This window comes from Diadema antillarum, unplaced genomic scaffold (assembly GCF_040938485.1).
Source record: "Diadema antillarum isolate AM-2024a unplaced genomic scaffold, OU_Dant_1.0 scf00000020, whole genome shotgun sequence".
In the NCBI taxonomy this organism is placed as follows: domain Eukaryota; kingdom Metazoa; phylum Echinodermata; class Echinoidea; order Diadematoida; family Diadematidae; genus Diadema; species Diadema antillarum.
The window spans coordinates 2,352,231-2,374,382 of NW_027270909.1; the positions used below are offsets into that span (position 1 = coordinate 2,352,231).

At 36.9% G+C, this 22,152-nt stretch overlaps 1 protein-coding gene across 1 annotated transcript in view; it reads right to left on the reverse strand.

The window, feature by feature from the left end:
* LOC139728939 (histamine H2 receptor-like) overlaps positions 1-22,152 on the reverse strand; it is a 174,514-nt gene that overhangs the window by 51,695 nt on the left and 100,667 nt on the right. The window lies entirely within an intron of this gene.

Genomic DNA, 22,152 nt, shown 5'->3' on the forward strand with positions numbered 1-22,152 from the left:
ACGAACAGAAAAAAAACAACTTGGTATCGGGTTCAAGGTGCACTGTGACAAAAACTGAAACCGAAAACCTGACAAACCACAGAAATGGGTCTGGCCAAGTGCACAGTATTGTTAGTGTAAATTAAGCTGTTCATTCCTGCAGTTTACTCTGCTCAACACTAGTTATCACAATAATATTTCAAATATTCTAGACGTTGCCAAGCAAACAAGTATCCTCCATTTCCCTGGTTTACCTTTGATATACATTGCCCTGTTTGATCTCATAGGAGAAAAACTTTATAGGCAATTATTATTTTGCTCTGTGCTCTGTTTGTATTTATATATGTTAGTGTGTTCAATAATGTATAGAGTGAGATTATAATTGAGGTATTATTTTGTGTGAATGGTATTGTAGCTGCGTTCTTGAACCAAGAAAGTCACATCGCATATTTATGCGACTGAAATATGAGAATGAACAGCGATTTTCTGCTTCATCGGCATTCAGAAAATAATTCATATAATGGCTCCGAAAACATAGCGCATGCAAACACGCTGCCTTTATCGGTTTGAGGACAGTGACAACAATCTCCATCTCCATTTTAAAACAAAGTAGTTGTTGCAACTGATTGACAAATTACCCTTCACTGACGTAACTAAGACGTAAATAAGAAAAAGTAAGAAAAGTAGCTGTTGTAGTTATTAGAAAGGGATGAGATTTATTTTGCTTTGCAACGAAACAACAAACAAACAAACCAAACATGCCAAAACACTGCTTTGGTGGAAGAGAGTATTTTAGAGAATTCTACAAGAATTTCGATGAAATGGTCGCACATAAAAAATCATCCAAACGAAATCAATGTATGACTGTCTTATCATTCCTTGTCATTTTTCGCTTCCCAAACAACCATGCCTCACCTCTTTCAGCTTCTCCCTATCTCTTTCCCCCTCTCTCTTCATTTTCTTTTTCATGCGTATTTTAAGTTGCTGATGTTCCATACTTTCTGATGTCTGCTATAGCTCAGTTTTCTTTTTGTGAATAAAATGACATCACTTGTAACGGAGGAGTTTGAGGTGATGAATCGCTGATAATGTGGTGCACCAAATATAAGTGAGAAGCTGCAAATGAATAACACTAAGAGGACAGAGACTAACTGAAGTGTCTTGATGTAGTCCTTCGTACATTCAAATGATTTGATGTTTGATCAAATTTGAAAGTTTGATTACTGTCTACGATTTATTGCATAACCAAATCGACAAGGTAGGACTGAGAATAATTGCACCCATTCACTGAGTAGTCATAGCTTTAAACATGTAAATTACTTCATATGAAACTTCGTATCACCAACAGAAACAAGATCCATAGCGTCAATTACCGCATTCTTAAAAGCAATTTCTCACATTTCCTTTGTATAATTATCAATCGACCTTATTCATAGCTTTTTTTCACGATAAGTAATTACCGTTTCTCACTACCTTGTCATATGTTTTTGTTTTATCATATGTCTGTACTAATACCACATGACTCATTTTCTTGGTTTCTTGTCTAAATTTTGTATCTTTTAACTTCGATTCACTTCATTGTATGATTTCTATGTTTTGATTTCACGGCCTTGTTCCTGAAAAACAGCTTTTACCTGATAGCAAACTTTATATATAATGATCAAATAAATGAACTCTGCTCAGCTTATTTTGTCCACGAGGAGAAATTTCTCAATGTCTCCTCCATTTCCTGAAACTTTTATTTTAATTCCATTCATCTGCTTTTATGATACTTATAGTATTGTTAATTTCACGTATTTTTCTATGTTACTACATTGTATTGATACTGTGTTATGTTGTGTATGAAATATTTTGCGTTGTTAAAAATGGAATGAAATGAAAATGGAAAAAAAATTGAAACTCATATGTCATATATATGTTGATCTTGGAAAAAGTGTGAATCAACTATCGTATATATAATGTATATAGTATCACTTTTATCATAGATAACAGCACATTGTTTATTGGTGGTATAAGTGGATTTGTTCGTACCCATCAATGTTGAATATTACCATCGTAGTTAATTCCTGAACAGCAGGCTGAACATTATGATGATGTTATCATGCTAGTCAAGACAAAATGCGAAATTCTGTGGACTAATTATACTGTGATTAGAAATTAATGATACATGATTTAGATGTTACATTAGTGCATTTACTTTGCTTGTATTGGTTTCTGTCTAAACGAAGTTTAAGTGTCACGTTGCAATTTTTCCATGTCTTCCGAATTGTCTTAAACAAAAGAAATCTGTACATCCCTCCATACCGTGTTACATTCATTACGTGCCGTCTTTTTCTCTGCCCTCTTAACTTCTCTCTCTGAAACACGGTAAGTAATTACCGTTTCTCACTCCCTTGTCATATGTTGTTTGTTTTATCATCTGTCTGTACTTAACTACGTGACCCTTTTTTGTTTTGTTTTTACAGTGTTTTATCTTGGTTTGTTGTCTTATATTTGTATCTTTTTATCTTCATTGTATGATTTCTATGTTGTATTTTTGTTCCACGTGCTATTATTTCACGACCTTGCTGAAAAAAAAACAGCATATAGCTGATAGCAGCTTTTTTTAAACTCAGCTCAACTCATATGTTGATCCTTGAGAGTGTTTGGGTCAACTATTGTATTACATAAAATATAGTGTCACTTTTATCATAGATAACAGCATGTTGTTTATTGCTGGTAATAGACTTGTTCGTACCCATCAATGTTAATAATTACCATTGTAGTTCATTCCTGTACAGCTCGCGTAACATAATGATGGTATTATCCCGCTAGTCAAGACAAAGTGAGAACTTCTGTGGACTAATAATACTGTGATTAGAAATTAATGATACATGATTTAGATGTTATGTTACATTATGACCCTGCATCATCAAACCAATACAAAGTCGCACACACTGATCGTGCATAACTTTACGAACAGCCTTATGAAATAGGGCCTTGGTGTAATCTCCACTGACCACGAACATTGTGATTCTACCATACTGATAATCACGCCACCTAAGTCCGTTTTTTCCTTTCAATCTTCATCAATCTCACGCCAGCACACATTCCACTGTCATGACTGTCCATCACTTCCTCTTGACCAATGATCTCACATAAATATCGTTGACCACTTTCCAAGTAAGACTGACCACTACACCTCGTCCCTCATCCTAGCATTAACACGATCAAACCTCTATGCAACTGCTTGTACATTCAAGCATCATATCAGAAAGATTCGCCAGTAAAGATCACTTATCCTCCCAACTACCATCGAGTGAAGTTCATATGTCTACATTGCATCGAGTATCCAACTACTCCGTACATTAATGTAAACACAGCAATACATCAGTGACTGTGTGTCATGGATGAAAACTTTACAGCTCTGTTTAGATATATATCCTGAGTCTTGCTTCTACGTTTGAAGTAAAATCTGATACCGCCAATTTCCGTTTCAAGATGATAGTAGCTGGTACAACATTTCGTGAGGCAAAATTATGATGACACAATTGTCTTGATTAGGAAATAAAAGCAAATTGGTGTATACTGTTCGTTACCTTACTACCATCAGCGCCTTGATAATATTCGGTCAATTTGCTTTCACGATGACTTTTACAGTATACAACAAAACTGTAGTTAGATCATTTGAGAGTGCCTAGAAACGTTTACGAAAGATGGTCTCTATTTTCGCTGCTCTTTCCAAATTGAGTTACAATGAAATGAAGAGTTTGATGAAAAAACAGATAAAGGTCATTTTCAATATACGGTTTGTATACTAAGTCATCATCGAAATGAATAGAGATAAATTTGAATAATATATTCAATGAAACTGCGCTGGTAACGTAACGATAAAGATATTGGAATATATTATCATAATTATAAGTTACAGTCCAATTAGTTATTTTGCTTTTCCACAGCTTCTGTCTTAAATATTTTGAGTTGGTGAAAAAGAATACATCGGTTTTCGCGTTTAAACTCTTCAAATATTGTGTTCCTCGTTTTCCAATAATTGGAAGTCGCTTGCAATATTCCATGAACCAACAGAAAAATCTGTGATGACTTTAACTTGCTTTTCTTGTCATTTTGTTGTTGTTGTGTTTTTTCCGTAGATTGAAATTGTCAAAAAGGGAAAAAGATCAGAAACAGAGATTGTAGAATCTGTTACTGTAATTTTTTGTCCCTTGTGTCCGCGAATTCCATACGAGCGCACTCTCGTTAACTCCCCCAGAACGCGGAATTACAACGAAAGGTGTGTATGAAGTCAAACCACTTCCGAGAGCCCTGGGAATATCACATTAGTTTTCAAGAGGAATAAGAGTCATTAACAGGCTGTATGAGAGAAATATAGATAGATGTATAGATACGTACATTGACAGAAAGAGAGAGAGAGAAAGAGAAAAGGAGAGAGATAGCGAAACGATACAGAAGTCGTCATCTGTTGAGAATCGATTATAATAATGTAAGTATTCAGCCAAGTGGTGGAAGTCTTTGAAAATAAACAAGGAGTTTTTTGTATGTGCAAAACAACTATAAATATAATTGAGTTCTTTCAGCAGTGAGAGAGAGAGGGGTAGACTAGAAAGAAAAGGAGATAAAAAGCGATATATTTAAAAGGAAAAAAAAAGTCAAGTAGTGTCTTTAATCAGTTTTGTCGCGTCGTTTCTATATGAGCCTGGGATTTGATGAAATCATCTTTTCTTCATGCGTCATTTTCTAAGCATCAAGACACCATGATTTTGACTGCTGTTCACAGGTAAGTATCACACCAAACGTCTTTCATGCATGACCATCCCGGATACACACACACACACATACATACACATACACATTCACACACACACAACCACTTTTTTGTTTTATGATATTCTTTATTTAAATTTCATTCAATATCAGGTCCATGTTAGCAACGAAATTAATATGGACAAAAATAAGCAGCCGTATTCTCTCTTGTGCTGATAAGTCATTTTTCCCCAACATAATGTATAATGTATTCTGGATTGTTTTGGTTTTTTTATAGATTATACCATGTTAAAAAGAAATTACATTAAATTCTGCATGACTCTCAGAAACTGCTGAATCACCTTCTTTTTGTTTAAAACATACGTTATTCTTTTTTTTTTTGCTGATCATATTCAATATCGAAAAATTACATCAAATTTGATCGGCTTGGTCAAATTAATCAATATCTGCTTCATTATAGAAACTCCCTGACACTCCCTTGAGAATACAACATTTCCCAAAACCTGCAGTAACTAAAAAAAAAAAAAGAAAAAAAAAATCATGCTTGAATTAGCTGAACTAAATTCGTCATGTTTTTAACCTACCAATCTACCCCAAGTACAAAACAGAATAACCATAATGTGCATATTATACATATAATATGTTCAGTCAAACAGGCGTATGTGAAGACTCCTGCATGTTTTTGCTTTCATCAAATTTTAGACAATGTGTTCAAACAGCAAGGAAGGTCACAATATTCAAAATGTTCACAATGTGACTGTAGCCATTAAAGAGAAAGAAAGAGAGAGAGAGAGAGAAGGACCATACATAAGAGCCTTTCTTCTGTGTCGCATGATAACTGGTATATGATATTTGATGTATAATTATCATTGGTTGTAGTTTGATATAATTCTGAGATTCGTCAATCCGAAAAAAGATAAGTTTCGAAATTCCGAAAGTTCGTTTGTACACACCTTGTTCTCGTTTTCGGATAAACGAACATTCCTTGCGTATGAAAAACGTAAAAAATATATGAATAAATAACGTTAGTATTTTAGTATTATATGTACATTCCACGTAATGCTTTTTGATGGAAAGTATATTTCCTCGACGTGTTAATGATACTATACGATAATGGTTAAACATTATGTTCTGTGATTTTCAGTTAGACACAGTGTTTGAGATGTGGGAAAACCCGCTTCCCGGAAGCGATCAGGTGAAAGTTCGCAAAGAGTACAAACACCCCTCTGAAAGTTGCACGAATCGCCCGGCCATTTTGTGCGCACTACGCAATGTGTATCTCTCTGTCCTCAAACAAACTCTCAGGATTTTGCTGAAGTCCAGTAAGACAGTAAGACCACATGCAATCTTACATGTGTTCACACCTTCCTACAGGCATAACAACAGATTTTATGTGATCTCATGCATAAATTTGATTCGGAGCCAGACAGAAATCAGCAATATTGAACCCGGAAGTGCAGCCACCTACTTGGTAAGCATACGAAACGGTTATAAACACACGAGCGCTTAAATATTGTGCATGCCTGTCACGTATTTGTTTTCTTTTTTACAAATAATCCATGATCATTGCGGGTGTGTGTGTGTGTGTGTGTGTGTGTGTGTGTGTGTGTTTCGTGTTTTTTTGTGTGTGTTTTATTTTACATTATTTATTCATTTATTTATTTATGTATTTGTTTATTTAGCAAGTCTCCTTTAAAAGCATGCAGGGTAGTCTCATTCAGTGCCACAAAGGGGTCTAGGGCAATTACCACCTGGGCAATTACCCCGGACCTTTCCCCTGGCCCTAATCCTAATCCTAATCTTGAACTTAATCCTAACCCTAACCCAGCTCCTAACCCTAAACATAACCCTTACCCTAATCTTCACTCTTAACCTTACCACTAACCAGTGTTTAGCCGGGGGGGGGGGGGGGGGTTAGTTGCCCTCTGGGGGTGATTGCCCGGATACGTATTAATCAAAATAATTATATGATGAGTGGTTTTGTTTTGTTTTTTTACTATCGTTCCTTCAGGATATGAACAAGTGTCCGACTTTATTCTAAGTCTACCCATCCCATGATTTTCTCACCAGACAACTAGTTAGTGTGATCTCCTCCAATCAAATGCACCATCATAAATCAATCTTTAAAACCCTGATATAAACTATACTTAGCAACATGATAACAATATTCACACGTCTTTTAAATTGTGCTTCATTTATTACTTAGTTGTATCTTAAGAGTGCATAAATTTTAACATCGTGCTTCGACTGAATATCCACTTTTCTATGTCTTTGATAAATGAGAATTCATATTTCTGTTTACCGCTGTGTGGTTCTTTTGCTATTATAGGACATAGAGGGACACCATGGCAACGTTTCATCAAATCAGCAGCCAGAATCTGGAGTGTCCTATCTGCCTGAAACTTTTCGTCCAACCTAAATCACTGACGTGTTCTCACATCTTCTGCAAAGACTGCTTGCACCAAATCTTTCAAACTCAGTCCAGCCGAAAAAATATAGCATGTCCCATATGCAGGAAAGAAACGCCCGTTCCAAGTGGAGATGTGAGTAAGTTACAAACAAACGTACCAGTGAATTCTCTCGTGGACGAAGTGAAAACCAAGAATCCAGTTTGTACAGTTTGTGAGACGGACGGAAAGCAGCCAGCTGTGTCCTACTGTCAGGACTGTGGGAAATACATGTGTGAATCGTGTGAAAAAGGCCACAAGAACTCTAAACTGGTCTCCAATCACAAAGTGGTGGCCATGAGTGACGTACTCTCTGGAAAAGTTCCTCTTGAGAGGCGACGGAAGTGTAAGAAACATCCTAACGATGATGAGGATTATTTCTGCACCAAATGTCGGGAGTATATTTGCAACAAGCGTGGGATAGTAAGGCACTTACAAGCAGGGCATCAGATCGAAGAGGCAACTATCCATGAGGAGAATTTAAAGCAAAATATCAAGAAGTTACAAGATAGAGCAAAATCAAAGAAAGCAATCATTGGTAATCATATCGATTTTATAAAGACACAGCGCAATGAAATAACAAAAATGATGAGAAGACTCAATAATGACATCGACAAGACGTACGAGGAATACATGCAACTATTGTCAACCAGAAGAGAGACCCTGAAATGTCAAGTGAAACGATTGACTGAAAAATTCGAGAAGGAATTACAAACTATGAAGGAAGAGAGTCGCAAAACTGTCAGTCACGTGAATGCTATGGAAGAGCTGGTAACTAACGGTATGAAGGTACCGCTAGAGAAAGACGCCTTGTTTGCACACGACACGCTATGCGGGAACTTGAAGAGTTTCCTGGAACGAGATGATCCTGACGACCAATCACCGAAAGGTGTGGTAGAACGAGCTCAGAAGATTTCATTCCGTAGATATGTGAAGGTCAATGAACTTTGCCTTGGAGAGCTGGGAGGTTACACGTGGGATGTCAAAGCACACGTAGAGCTCCCTAGCATAGACTGCATGAGGTGTGCCGTTCGTGCTCCAGACGGCAAGATGGCAGTGGGATCGTGTGAAGGTGGAATCCATCTCTACTCCCCTGACGGTGAGTTACAGCAGACCGTACTGAAGGATGTCAGTGTCTGGGGAATTGGATTCCTGTCTGATGGTTTGAGTGTTGTACGTGATGTAGGCAACAATATATCATTATACACTCCACAGTGGGAGAAGCTTGACGTCGCGTTCGAGACAATGAGTTATGATGAAGGAGGACTTGGTGGTCTCACTGTGGATACAGATGATGATATCTACGTGGGTTATGTCAATCTAAAGAAGATCCAGGTATTTACCCCACAAGGAGGTAAGGCTGTTAGGGAAATAAGTTGTGAATTTAAACCCTGTCAATTATTCTCTTTTCACACCACGAGGAACCAGATTGTGGCAGTCCCATCGGCCATCGTGTGCCTTCATAGTGAGGGGAAGAAGGAGAATGTCTTGAAGAAGAAGGAGGGTATGTTAGCCTTCCCAGCCGTTTGTCGAGATGATTCGGTCATTGTAGCCTGGGTGAAGTACAGGGAGGGTCTTGTCAGTATCGATCGATACACGAGAGATTTGCAGCACATGTGCACTCTCATCACCGATTTCAAAATAGTAAAGCCACAAATAGTTTGGTACTATCTACAAGAGTTTGAGAGTGGTGAGATAGCTTTCTGCACTCCAGATAGACTCTACATCATTGATGCGATGTAACGTGAAATGCGATTGGTTCTGCAGGAGCATGTTGGGGAAAATGAAGTTTTGGTGTGATATTCTACTTGAAGACAGACTTTTACGCCTGGTTGAATTGTTCCGTGTTATTTATTTGAAGAGTTTTGTCGCAAAAACGAACCAACTCCATTCTTGTTAAAGTCGAAATTTTTACGATTAAAGCTGCAAAAAATCAAACAATAAATATAAATATAAATCATAATTTCACATCATTACTTCATTTTTTATTCATTTACATTGAATGTATCACTGAGAAGGTTTGATTTTGCTCTATGAGATGATAATGGGATTTATTTATTTATTATCATTACTTTTTAGAATTGCCACTTACCCCATTGTTCGATGAAACTCTGTATATGTTTAAATATGAGCGTCCCTCAGTGGGCTCTAAACAAACAGCATAATTATAAATGCCATCACAGTTTACTCCACTTTGAATATCACAAGTCTGACCATCATTAATACAAAAGCAAGTCACAATATTCATGATTTTGGTTTTGGAGCTCCACTTCTATAATATATACTTGACATTACTGAAATAGATTGCAGTGAGATTTTAAAAAAAAGTTCGTTTGATGAATGTTACATAAGCCTCAGTTTCATGAAAACCTAGAATGCAACCCATAACACTTTGCTTTGATTTTCAGCTAGAAATGATAACGAACAGAATAAAAACAACTTGGTATCGGGTTCAAGGTGCACTGTGACAAAAACTGAAACCGAAAACCTGACAAACCACAGAAATGGGTCTGGCCAAGTGCACAGTATTGTTAGTGTAAATTAAGCTGTTCATTCCTGCAGTTTACTCTGCTCAACACTAGTTATCACAATAATATTTCAAATATTCTAGACGTTGCCAAGCAAACAAGTATCCTCCATTTCCCTGGTTTACCTTTGATATACATTGCCCTGTTTGATCTCATAGGAGAAAAACTTTATAGGCAATTATTATTTTGCTCTGTGCTCTGTTTGTATTTATATATGTTCGTGTGTTCAATAATGTATAGAGTGAGATTATAATTGAGGTATTATTTTGTGTGAATGGTATTGTAGCTGCGTTCTTGAACCAAGAAAGTCACATCGCATATTTATGCGACTGAAATATGAGAATGAACAGCGATTTTCTGCTTCATCGGCATTCAGAAAATAATTCATATAATGGCTCCGAAAACATAGCGCATGCAAACACGCTGCCTTTATCGGTTTGAGGACAGTGACAACAATCTCCATCTCCATTTTAAAACAAAGTAGTTGTTGCAACTGATTGACAAATTACCCTTCACTGACGTAACTAAGACGTAAATAAGAAAAAGTAAGAAAAGTAGCTGTTGTAGTTATTAGAAAGGGATGTGATTTATTTTGCTTTGCAACGAAACAACAAACAAACAAACCAAACATGCCAAAACACTGCTTTGGTGGAAGAGAGTATTTTAGAGAATTCTACAAGAATTTCGATGAAATGGTCGCACATAAAAGATCATCCAAACGAAATCAATGTATGACTGTCTTATCATTCCTTGTCATTTTTCGCTTCCCAAACAACCATGCCTCACCTCTTTCAGCTTCTCCCTATCTCTTTCCCCCTCTCTCTTCATTTTCTTTTTCATGCGTATTTTAAGTTGCTGATGTTCCATACTTTCTGATGTCTGCTATAGCTCAGTTTTCTTTTTGTGAATAAAATGACATCACTTGTAATGGAGGAGTTTGAGGTGATGAATCGCTGATATTGTGATGCACCAAATATGAGCGAGAAGCTGCAAATGAATAACACTAAGAGGACAGAGACTAACTGAAGTGTCTTGATATATCCCTTTGTACATTAAGATAAGAAAAAATATGTTTCATTAATTTGCATAACCAATCGACAAGGTATAGGACTGATACCAATTTCACCCATTCAATGAGTAGTCATAGCTTTAGAAAATGTAACTGACTTCATATGAAACTTCATATGACCAACAGAAACAAGATCCATAGCGTCAATTACCGCATTCTTAAAAGTATTTTCTTACATTTCCTTTGTAAATTTATCGACCTTATCTATGTTATATATATATATATACATATATGTATATATATAATTTTTTTAAATGGTCAGTAATTACCGTTTCTCACTACCTTGTCATATGTTGTTTGTTTGTTTTATCATCTGTCTGAACTTATACTGCGTGGCTCTTTGTTTTTATTTTTTGTTTTGTGCAGTTTTTTTCTTGGATTTTTGTCTTAATTTTGTGTCTTTTAGCTTGGGTTCACTTCATTGTATGATTTGTATGTTTTGTTATCATTTCACGGCCTTGCTGAAAAACAGCTTTTACCTCATAGCAAGCTTTATACCATGGTTAAATAAGTAAACTCGGCTCCACGAGGAGAAGTGTCTCTATGTCTCCTCCACTTCCTGAAACTTTAATTTTAATTTAATTCATCTGCTTTTATGATGCTTATTGTATTGCCGATTTCACGTATTTTTCTTTGTAACTACAATGTATTGATACTGTGTTATTTTGTGTATAAAATATTTTGCGTTGTTGAAAATGAAATGAATTGAAAATCAAAAAGATGGAAATCGTATGTCATGCATGTTGATCTTGGAAAATGTGTGGGTCAACTTTTATACAATGTATGTAGTATCACTTTTATTATAGATAACAGCACGTTGTTAATTGCTGGTAGTAGACTTCGTTCGTAGCCATCAATGTTCATAATTCGCATCGTATACAGTAGTTCATTCCTGTACAGCTCGCTTAACATGATGATGATATTATCACGCTAGTAAAGACAAAATGCAAACTTCTGTGGACTAATTATATTGGGATTAGAAATTAATGATACATGATTTAGATGTTACATTAGTGCATTTACGTGCTTGTATAGATTTCTGTCTAAACGAAGTTAAAGTGTTTCGTTGCAATTTTTCCATGTCTTCCGAATTGTCTTAAACAGAAGAAATCTGTTCATCCATGTTTACCTCGTTACATTCATTATGTGCCGTCTTTTTCTCTGCCCTTTTTACTCCCTCTCTGAAACACGGTTAGTAATTACCGTTTCTCACTCCCTTGTCATATGTTGTTTGTTTGTTTGTTTTATAATCTGTCTGTACTTATACTACGTGACTCTTTTTTTTTTACAGTGTTTTTTTTTCTTGGTTTGTTGTCTTATTTTTGTATCTTTAAATATGGATTATCTTCATTGTATGATTATTCTGTTGTATTTTTGTTCTGTACAACTCGCTTAACATAATGATGATATTATCACGCTAGTCAAGACAAAATGAGAAATTGGGTGGACTAATTATATTGTGATTAGAAATTAATGATACATGATTTAGATGTTATGTTACATTATGACCGTGCATCATCAAACCAATACAAAGTCGCACACACTGATCGTGCATAACTTTACGAACAGCCTTATGAAACAGGGCCCTGGTGTAATCTCCACTGACTACTGAACGGTATGATTCTACTATAATCACGCCACTATGTCCAGTCTTTCCTCTCACTCTAAACCAGCACACATTCCATTGCCATCACTTCCTCTTGATCAATGATCTCACATAAATATCGTTGACCACTTTCCAAGTAAGACTGACCAGTACACCTCGTCCCTCATCATAGCATCAACACGATCAAACCTCTATGCATTTTTACTTGTACATTCAAGCATCATATCAGAAAGATTCTCCAATAAATATCACTTATCCTCCCAACTACCATCGAGTGAAGTTCATGTCTACATTGCATCGAGTATCCAACTACTCCGTACATTAATGTAAACACAGCAATACACCAGTGACTGTGTGTCATGGATGAAAACCTAACAGCTCTGTTTAGATATATATCCAGAGTCTTGCTTCTTCTTGGAGTAAAATCTGATACCGCCAATTTCCGTTTCAAGATGATAGTAGCTGGTACAACATTTCGTAAGGCATAATTATGATGACACAATTGTCTTGATTAGGAAATAAAAGCAAATTGGTGTATACTGTTCGTTACCTTACTACCATCAGCGCCTTGATAATATTCGGTCAATTTGCTTTCACGATGACTTTTACAGTATACAACAAAACTGTAGTTAGATCATTTTGGAGTGCCTAGAAACTTTTACGAATGATGGTCTATTTTCGCTGCTCTTTCCAAATTGAGTTACAATGAAATGAACAGTTTGATAAAGGTCATTTTCAATATACGGTTTGTATACTAAGTCATCATCGAAATAAATAGAGATAAATTTGAATAATATATTCAATGAAACTGCGCTGGTAACGTAACGATAAAAATATTGAAATATATTATCATAATTATAACTTACAGTCCAATTATTTATTTTGATTTTCCACAGCTTCTGTCTTAGATATTTTGAGTTGGTGAAATGGATACATCGGTTTTTGCGTTTAAACTCTTCAAAAATTGTGTTCCTCGTTTTCCAATGTAATTGGAAGTCGCTTGCCATATTCCATGAATCAACAGAAAAATCTGTGATGACTTTAATTTGCTTTTTCTTGTCGTTTTGTTGTTGTTGTGTCTTCCCGTAGATTGAAATTGTCAAAAAAGGGAAAAAAGATTAGAAACAGAAATTATAGAATCTGTTACTGTAATTTTTTGTCCCTTGTGTCCGCGAATTCCATACGAGCGCATTCTCGTTAACTCCCCCAGAACGCGGAATTACAACGAAAGGTGTGTATGAAGTCAAACCACTTCCGAGAGCCCTGGGAATATCACATTAGTTTTCAAGAGGAATAAGAGTCATTAACAGGCTGTATGAGAGAAATATAGATAGATGTATAGATACGTACATTGACAGAAAGAGAGAGAGAGAAAGAGAAAAGGAGAGAGATAGCGAAACGATACAGAAGTAGTCATCTGTTTAGAATCGATTATAATAATGTAAGTATTCAGCCAGGTGGTGGAAGTCTTTAAAAATAAACAAGGAGTTTTTTGCATGTGCAAAACAACTATAAATATAATTGAGATCTTTCAGCAGTGAGAGAGGGGGGAGGGTAGACTAGAAAGAAAAGGAGATAAAAAGCGATATATTTAAAAGGAAAAAAAAAGTCAAGTAGTGTCTTTTATCAGTTTTGTCGCGTCGTTTCTATATGAGCCTGGGATTTGATGAAATCATCTTTTCTTCATGCGTCATTTTCTAAGCATCAAGACACCATGATTTTGACTGCTGTTCACAGGTAAGTATCACACCAAACGTCTTTCATGCATGAGATACACACACACACACACACACACACACACACACACACACACACGCACACGAACACACACACACACACACAACCACAGCTGTTTTTTTGTTTTATGATATTCTTTATTTGAATTTCATTCAAAATCAGGTCCATGTTAAATTCATATGAACAAAAATAAGCAGCTGTATTTTCCTCTCTTGTCCTTCTAAATCATTTTCCCCCAAAGTACACAGTACAATATATTTTTTTTCCAAATCATACCATGTATAAGAGAAATGACATAAAATTCTTCATGACTCTCAGAGAAAGCTATCTTGATCAATTTAATCAAGCCAATCCATATCTGCCTCATTACACAAAAAAAAAACACTTGTGCTACTGATCGAATCACCTTCTTTTTTTAACATACCTTCTTTTTTTTCTTTCTTTTTTTTGGAGAACACACTCTATATCGTATATATATATATATATATATATATATATATCACATTTGATCAACTGGATCAAAATATTTTAATAAAGCAATATTTGCTTCATTTCATAAACTCCCTTACACTCCCTTGAGAATACAGCATTTCCCAAAAACTTGCAGTAAAGTGAAAAAAAAATCATACTTGAATTAACTTAACGAAATTCATAATTTTTTTAACCTACCAACCTACCCCCGTGTACAAAACAGAATAACCATAATGTGCATATTAAACATACGCAGGCGTATGTGAAGTCTCCTGCATGTTTTTGCTTTCATCAAATTCTGGACAATGTGTTCAAACAACAAGGAAGTTCGCAATATTCAAAATGTTCACAATGTGACTGTAGTCACAGAGAGAAAGAGAGATAGAAGGAACATGTCTTCTGTGTCACATGATATATATATATATATCATTGGTTATAGTTCAATATTATTCTGAAGTTCGTCAATCTGTGATAAAAATAAGTTTAGAAATTCCAAAAGTTCGTTTGTATGTACCTTGTTCTTGTTTTCGGATAAACGAACATTCCTTACTTATAAAAAACGTTTAAAATGTACGAATAAATAAACGGTAAATCTATATTAGTATTATACATACACTCCACATAATGCTTTTTGATGGAAACTATATTTCCTCGACATGTTAATGACACTATGGTAATGGTTAATCATTATGTTCTGTGATTTTCAGTTTGACACAGTGTTTGAGAAGTGGGGAAAACCAACTTCCTGGAAGCGATCAGGGTGAAAGTTCGCAAAGAATACAAACACCCCTCTGAAAGTTGCACGAATCGCCCGGCCATTTTGTGCGCATTACGCAATGTATCTCTCTGTCCTCAAACAAACTCTCAGGATTTTGCTGGGGTCCAGTAAGAAAGTAAGACCACATGCAATCTTACATGTGTTCACACCTTCCTACAGGCTGAACAATAGATTTTAATGTGATCTCATGTCTAAATTTGATTCGGAGCCAGACAGAAATCAGCAATCTTGAGCCCGGAACTGCAGCCTGCTACTTGGTAAGCACAATGTGTGAGCATTAAATATTATGCCTGTCTCGTATTTTTACAAATAATCCATGATTATGACTAGAATTGATTACCGCTTGTTTGTTTGGTTAACATTTCTGCTGTGATTTTCCTAGTTTTGTCTAACATGTTGAACCCCACAAGTTACCTTTTAATTTGTAAGATACAATAGTTAATAGTATGCCAAGCAGAAAAACGCTGGCATAGCCCGTCACAATAACAGTTGTTTGAATATATGTATTGATCATTGTCTCCCCTGGAAATGAATCCACGTCTAATCATTTTATCACAAATTGGTGCAAAGAGATAGGAGTTTAGGGAATCTGGAGACATAATCAGAACTTGGCATTGGTCGGACCTCTTTACGACCTCCTGTTTTTAATGTATTTACAGTGACTTGCTCAATCACGTTGCTTTTGCAAACTCTTAATCTAAACAACTGAGACACAAGGGAGAGGTGTGTATTCGTGCTTAAAGGATAATAGGAACACGGGGACAGTGTGGCTGATAAAAGAAAGAAAATCAAAGATCGCATGGTTGTTGTATGGTGCAGCTAATCCGTCCATCCAATATAAAGGTGCTAGACACACCGTCTTCATTCAAATGCATGTTTGACACAATAAGGCTGAGCTTGTTACCATGACATCTAAAAATTCACAAACATTATCAAAGCTGGTAATACTTTGTGCGTTACAGAGTCACCCTTATATCAGCCCTATGTAGATAATGTGTAAATACGCATGGATTAGGATCTTGATCGAGTTACAACACTCATAATGTTTACATCCGTAAACTGAGCGAAAACTCCATAGTGTATGTAGATCACAACTGGCTGACTTCAGTCACACATGGGATAAGAGTCCTTCTTCAATACTTCCTTTACACCATTTCGATTTTTTTTTTGGCAAGTTGTAAACATCGAAAGCACAATGTTACAGATACCTATAATATTGCTGTAAATATACACGGTCATGGTTAAAAGCGTTATCCTTATAATAATAATAATAATAATAATAATAATAATAATAATAATAATAATAGTAATAATGATAATAATAACAATCATAATAATTATAATAATAATAAGATCTTATTTACCCAGGGTAGCCTCTTCAGCATTCCCACTGCTCTACCAGAGGGCCTTGCTATTTCAATTACCCTAGCCTTTATAGGCATCTATTTATACACCTGCGTGAAGAGGGGCAAATATTATGGGTAATAACATCTTCTCCAAGGACGTAAGCGCTGGGCGGGAGTCGAACTCGGGTCCTCTGAGTCGGGAGTCTTATCCATTATGCCACAGCGCCCTCACAATTATAGCTGCTCGCATTACCTCAGTATATTTTGATAAGTGTTTTTTAAACTATCATTCCTTCAGAATATGAAAAAGTATCCGACTTTATTCAAAAGTCGATCCATGCCATGACATTCTCACCAGAGAACTAGTTAATGTGTACTCCTCCAATCAAAAGAACCATGATAAATCAATCTTTAAAACCCGGATATAAAGTATACTTAGCAACATGATAACAATATTCACACGTCTTTTAAATTGTGCTTCATTTATTACTTGTTCTATCTTAAAGGGGATGGCTAGTAACTGATCAGTGGGAATCAGTGGGAATGCCGGGGGATGATTGTTCCAACCCTTGTAGGATTCATTTAAGAGTATATCATATATCTATTGTTGTGTGAAAATTATTTGCTTCAGAATGGTCTCATATTCAAGTAATGTGCAGTTCAATGTTATCGGCCCATGGACGATCGCCCCGTCACTGCACAGGCATGCTAACCTGGAAGCATTAAACTGCACATTACTTGAATATGAGACCATTCTGAAGCAAATAATTTTCACACAACAATAGATATAATATTATAATGTACTCTTAAATGAACAGCACCATCGATTGCTGCTTTCCAGGAGGCCGCCCTACCTGTCATCGGAGGGATGCAGCCTCTTGTGGGCTCCAGGCTACTCTAAACCCAGCCCTGGATTTTACTTGCACAGTCACCCTTTTATTGTACATACAACTTTTTCACTGTCACCTAACCTTCTTACACTGTCACCTACTGTCGCACACCCATCCCAGTTTAGCTTTATGGACAAGCTGCCATCGGAATTATATCTTGAAAATTCAAGATGAATCCCACAAGGATTGGGACAATCATCCCCCAGCATTCCCAATGATTCACATTGATCAGTTACTAGCCATTCCCTTTAAGAGCGCATAAATTTAAACACCGTGCTTCGACTGAATATCCACTTTTCTATGCCTTTGATAAAATGAGAATTCATATTTCTCCTAGTACTCGTCGGTGTGTTTACCGCTATGGGGTTCTTTTGCTATTATAGGACGGACAGACACCATGGCAACGTTTCATCAAATCAGCAGCCAGAATCTGGAGTGTCCTATCTGCCTGACATTTTTCAACCAACCTAAATCACTGACGTGTTCTCACACCTTCTGCAAAGACTGCTTGCAACGAATCTTTCAAACTCAGCCCAGCCAACAAACTATAACATGCCCAGTATGCAGGAAAGAGACGCCCGTTCCAAGTGGAGATGTGAGTAAGTTACAAACAAACGTACCAGTAAACTCTCTCGTGGACGAAGTGAAAACCAGGAATCCAGTTTGTACAGTTTGTGAGACGGACGAAAAGCAGCCAGTAATGTCCTACTGTCAGGACTGTGGGAAATACATGTGTCAATCGTGTGAGAAAGTCCACAAGAACTCTAAACTGGACTCCAATCACAAAGTGGTGGCCATGAGTGACGTACTCTCAGGAAAAGTTCCCCTTGAGAGGCGACGGAAGTGTAAGAAACATCCTAACGATGACGAGGAGTATTTCTGCACCAAATGTCGGGAGTACATTTGCAGCAAGTGCGGGATGGTAAGGCACTTACAAGCAGGGCATCAGATCGAAGAGGCAACTATCCATGAGGAGAATTTGAAGGAAAATATCAAGAAGTTACAAGATAGAGCAAAATCAAAGAAAACAACCATTGAAAATCATATCGATTTCATAAAGACACAGCGCAATGAAATAACAAACATGATGAGAAGACTCAATGATGACATCGACAAGACGTACGAGGAATACATGCAACTATTGTCAGCCAGAAGAGAGGCCCTGAAATGTCAAGTGAAACGATTGTCTGAAAAATTCGAGAAGGAATTACAAACTATGGAGGAAGAGAGTCGCCAAACAGTCAGTCACGTGAACGCTATGGAAGAGCTGGTAACTAACGGTATGAAGGTACCGCTAGAGAAAGACGCCTTGTTTGCACACGACACGCTTTGTGAGAACTTGAAGAGCTTCCTGGAACGAGATGATCCTGACAACCAATCACTGAAAGGTGTGGTAGAACGAGCTCAGAAGATTTCATTCCGTACAGAAGCGAAGGTCAATGAACTTCGTCTTGGAGAGCTGAGAGATTACACGTGGGATGTCAAAGCAGACGTAGAACTCCTAGTCAAAGGCAGTATGACCTGTACCACTCGTGCACCAGACGGTAAGATGGCAGTGGGATCGTGTGAAGGTGGAATCCATCTCTACTCCCCTGACGGTGAGTTACAGCAGACCGTACTGAAGGATGTCCGTGTCTGGGGAATTGAATTCCTGTCTGATGGTCAAAGTGTTGTACGTGATACAGGCAACAATATATCATTATACACTCCACAATGGGGGGAGCTTGACGTCACGTTTGAGACGATGGGTAATAATAAAGGAGGGCATGGTGGATTCACTGTGGATAGAGATGATAATATCTACGTGGGTTATTGGGACTCCAAAAAGATCCAGGTATTTACCAAACAGGGTGGTAAGGCAGTCATGGAAATATTGTGTGATGGGTATGAACCCTTGCAATTAGTCTCTTTTCACACTACGAGGAAACTGATTCTGACAGAGTTATCATCTGTCGTGTGCCTTAATGGTCAGGGGAAGAAGGAGAAAGTCTTGATGAAGGAGTGTGTGTGTGCCTTCCCAGCTGTTTGTCGAGATGATTCGGTCATTGTAGCCTGGGTGAAGTACAGCGAGGGTCTTGTCAGTATTGATCGATACACGAGAGATTTGGAGCACGTGCACAATATCATCACTGATTTCAAAATACAACCCCCCCCCCAAAATTTTTTTGTACTATTTACAAGAGTTTGAGAGTGGTGAGATAGCTTTCTGCACTTCAGATAGACTCTACATATTCACTGATGGAATGTAATGTGAAATGCGATTTGCTCTGCAGTAGCATGTTGGGGAAAATGAATTCTTTGGTGCGATATTCTAAGTGAACACAGACTCATACGCCTCGATAAAATTATTGTTCCGTGTTATTTATTTGAAGAGTTTTACCGCAAAACGAGCTAACTCTATTCTTGTTAAAGTTGAGATATTTACTAGTAAATCTGCTAAAAATCAAAACAAAGGGATATAATTCATTATTTCAGACCATTACTTCATTTCTTTTTGATTTACATGCATAGGGTATCACTGGAAAGTTTTTGAGTTTGCTATATGAGATGATTATGGACTTACTTTATTTACTATCATTAATTTTTAGACTTGGCACTTACCCAGTTTGCTATGAAACTCTGTATATGTTTGAATATGAGCGTCCCTCAGTTGACTCTAAACAAGCAGCATAATTGTAAGTGTCATAACAGTTTACTCCACTTTGAGTATCACAGGTCTGACCATCATTAATGCACAAGCAAGTCACAACATTCATGATTTGGGTTTTGGAGCTCCACATACTTGCCATTACTGAAATGGAATGCAGTGAGATTTTTTTTAAAGAGTTCGTTAGATGAATTGTTACATAAGCCTCAGTTTCATGAAAACCTAACATACAACCCGTAACACCTTGCTTTGATTTTCAGTTACAAATGTGATAACGAACAGAAAAAAAAAACAAACAAACTTGTTATCAGGTTCAAGGTTCGCTGTGACAAAACTGAAACCGAAAACCTGACAAGCCACAGAAATGGGTCTGCCCAAGTGAACAGTATTACTTAATGTTGTTAGTGTAAATTAGGTAGTTTATTTCTGCAGTTAACTCTGCTCAACACCAAATATCACAATAAAATTTCTAATACTCTAGATGCTGGCAAGCAAACTAGTATCCTCCATTTCCCTGGTTTGCCTTTGGTATACATTGCTCTGTTTGATCAAATAGGAGAAAAACTTTATACGCAAGTATCCGTGATATCGAATCATGTTATTTTGCTCTGTCCACTGTTTGTATTTATATGTTAGCGTGCTCAATGATCTATTGAGTGAGGTTATATTTTAGGTATTATTTTGTGTGACTGGTATAAGTCAGGGATGCCAAGTTCAAAAAAAAAAAATTATGAGTGAGATTTTCATGACTCTGCATCGCTCGGCATCTCGGCGCGCGAATGTGCGCGCAAGTGAGGGTGTAGGAGGGGTTTTTCCCCATGTGGCCTCCCACCGTTATAGGGAGCTTTTTCAATTTTTAGCTCTTAATGCACGGTGCGATCAGGTACATACAAGTGACCATTTCTTACTTATTTTGAAAGCCATAAGGGAAATATACCTTCAATTGCAACTATCACTTTAATCTTTTGAGCTATGCTCCTTATTATAAGCCCAAGTTGCAGACTTCGCCCAATGCGTGAGAAAAATGGGTGCCATGCGTGAGATCGTGAGACAGACCCTAAATGCTTGAGTCTCACGCAGAATGCGTGAGACTTGGTAGCTCTGATAAGTGTAGCTGTATTTTTTAACCCAGAAAGTCACATCGCATATTGGGACTAATATAAAATAATATGAGAGTGAACAGCGATTTTCTGCTTCATCGGCATTCAAAAAATAATTCATATAATGGATCGGAAAACTTATCGCATGCATGGCATGCAAACACGCTGCCTTTATCAGCCAGGGAACAGTGACATTAATCTCCATCTCCATTTGTAAAACAAAGTACCTGTTGCAACTGATTGACATTACCCTACACTGACGTAACTAAGACGTAAATACAAAAAAAAAGTAAGAAAAGTAGCTATTGTAGCTATTAGGGTGGGATGAGATTTATTTTGTTTTCCACCGAAACAACAAACAAACATACAAACCAAACATGCCAAAACATTGCTTTGATGGAAGAGAGCATTTTGGAGAATTCTACCAGAATTTTGATGAAATGGTCACACAGATCCAAACGAAATCAATATATGTCAGATTATTTCTTGTCATCAATTCGCTTTCCCAAACAACCATACCAAACCTCTATCAGCTTCTCCCTATCTCTCTTTCTCTCTCTCTCTCTCTCTTCATTATACAAATGACGCACAGGTCTGAGTGCGTCAGTCGGAATTGTGTGCATAAGGTAACTATGGAATGCTTAACCCACGAGGCGAAGCCGAGTGGGTTTAGGCTAAATTCCATAGTTACCGCATGCACACTATATTCCGACTGACGCACGAAAAGACATGTGCGTCATTTGATTTATAGAATGGGTAATTTTCTTGTCAAAAACCCAGTTTTCTATCGTGT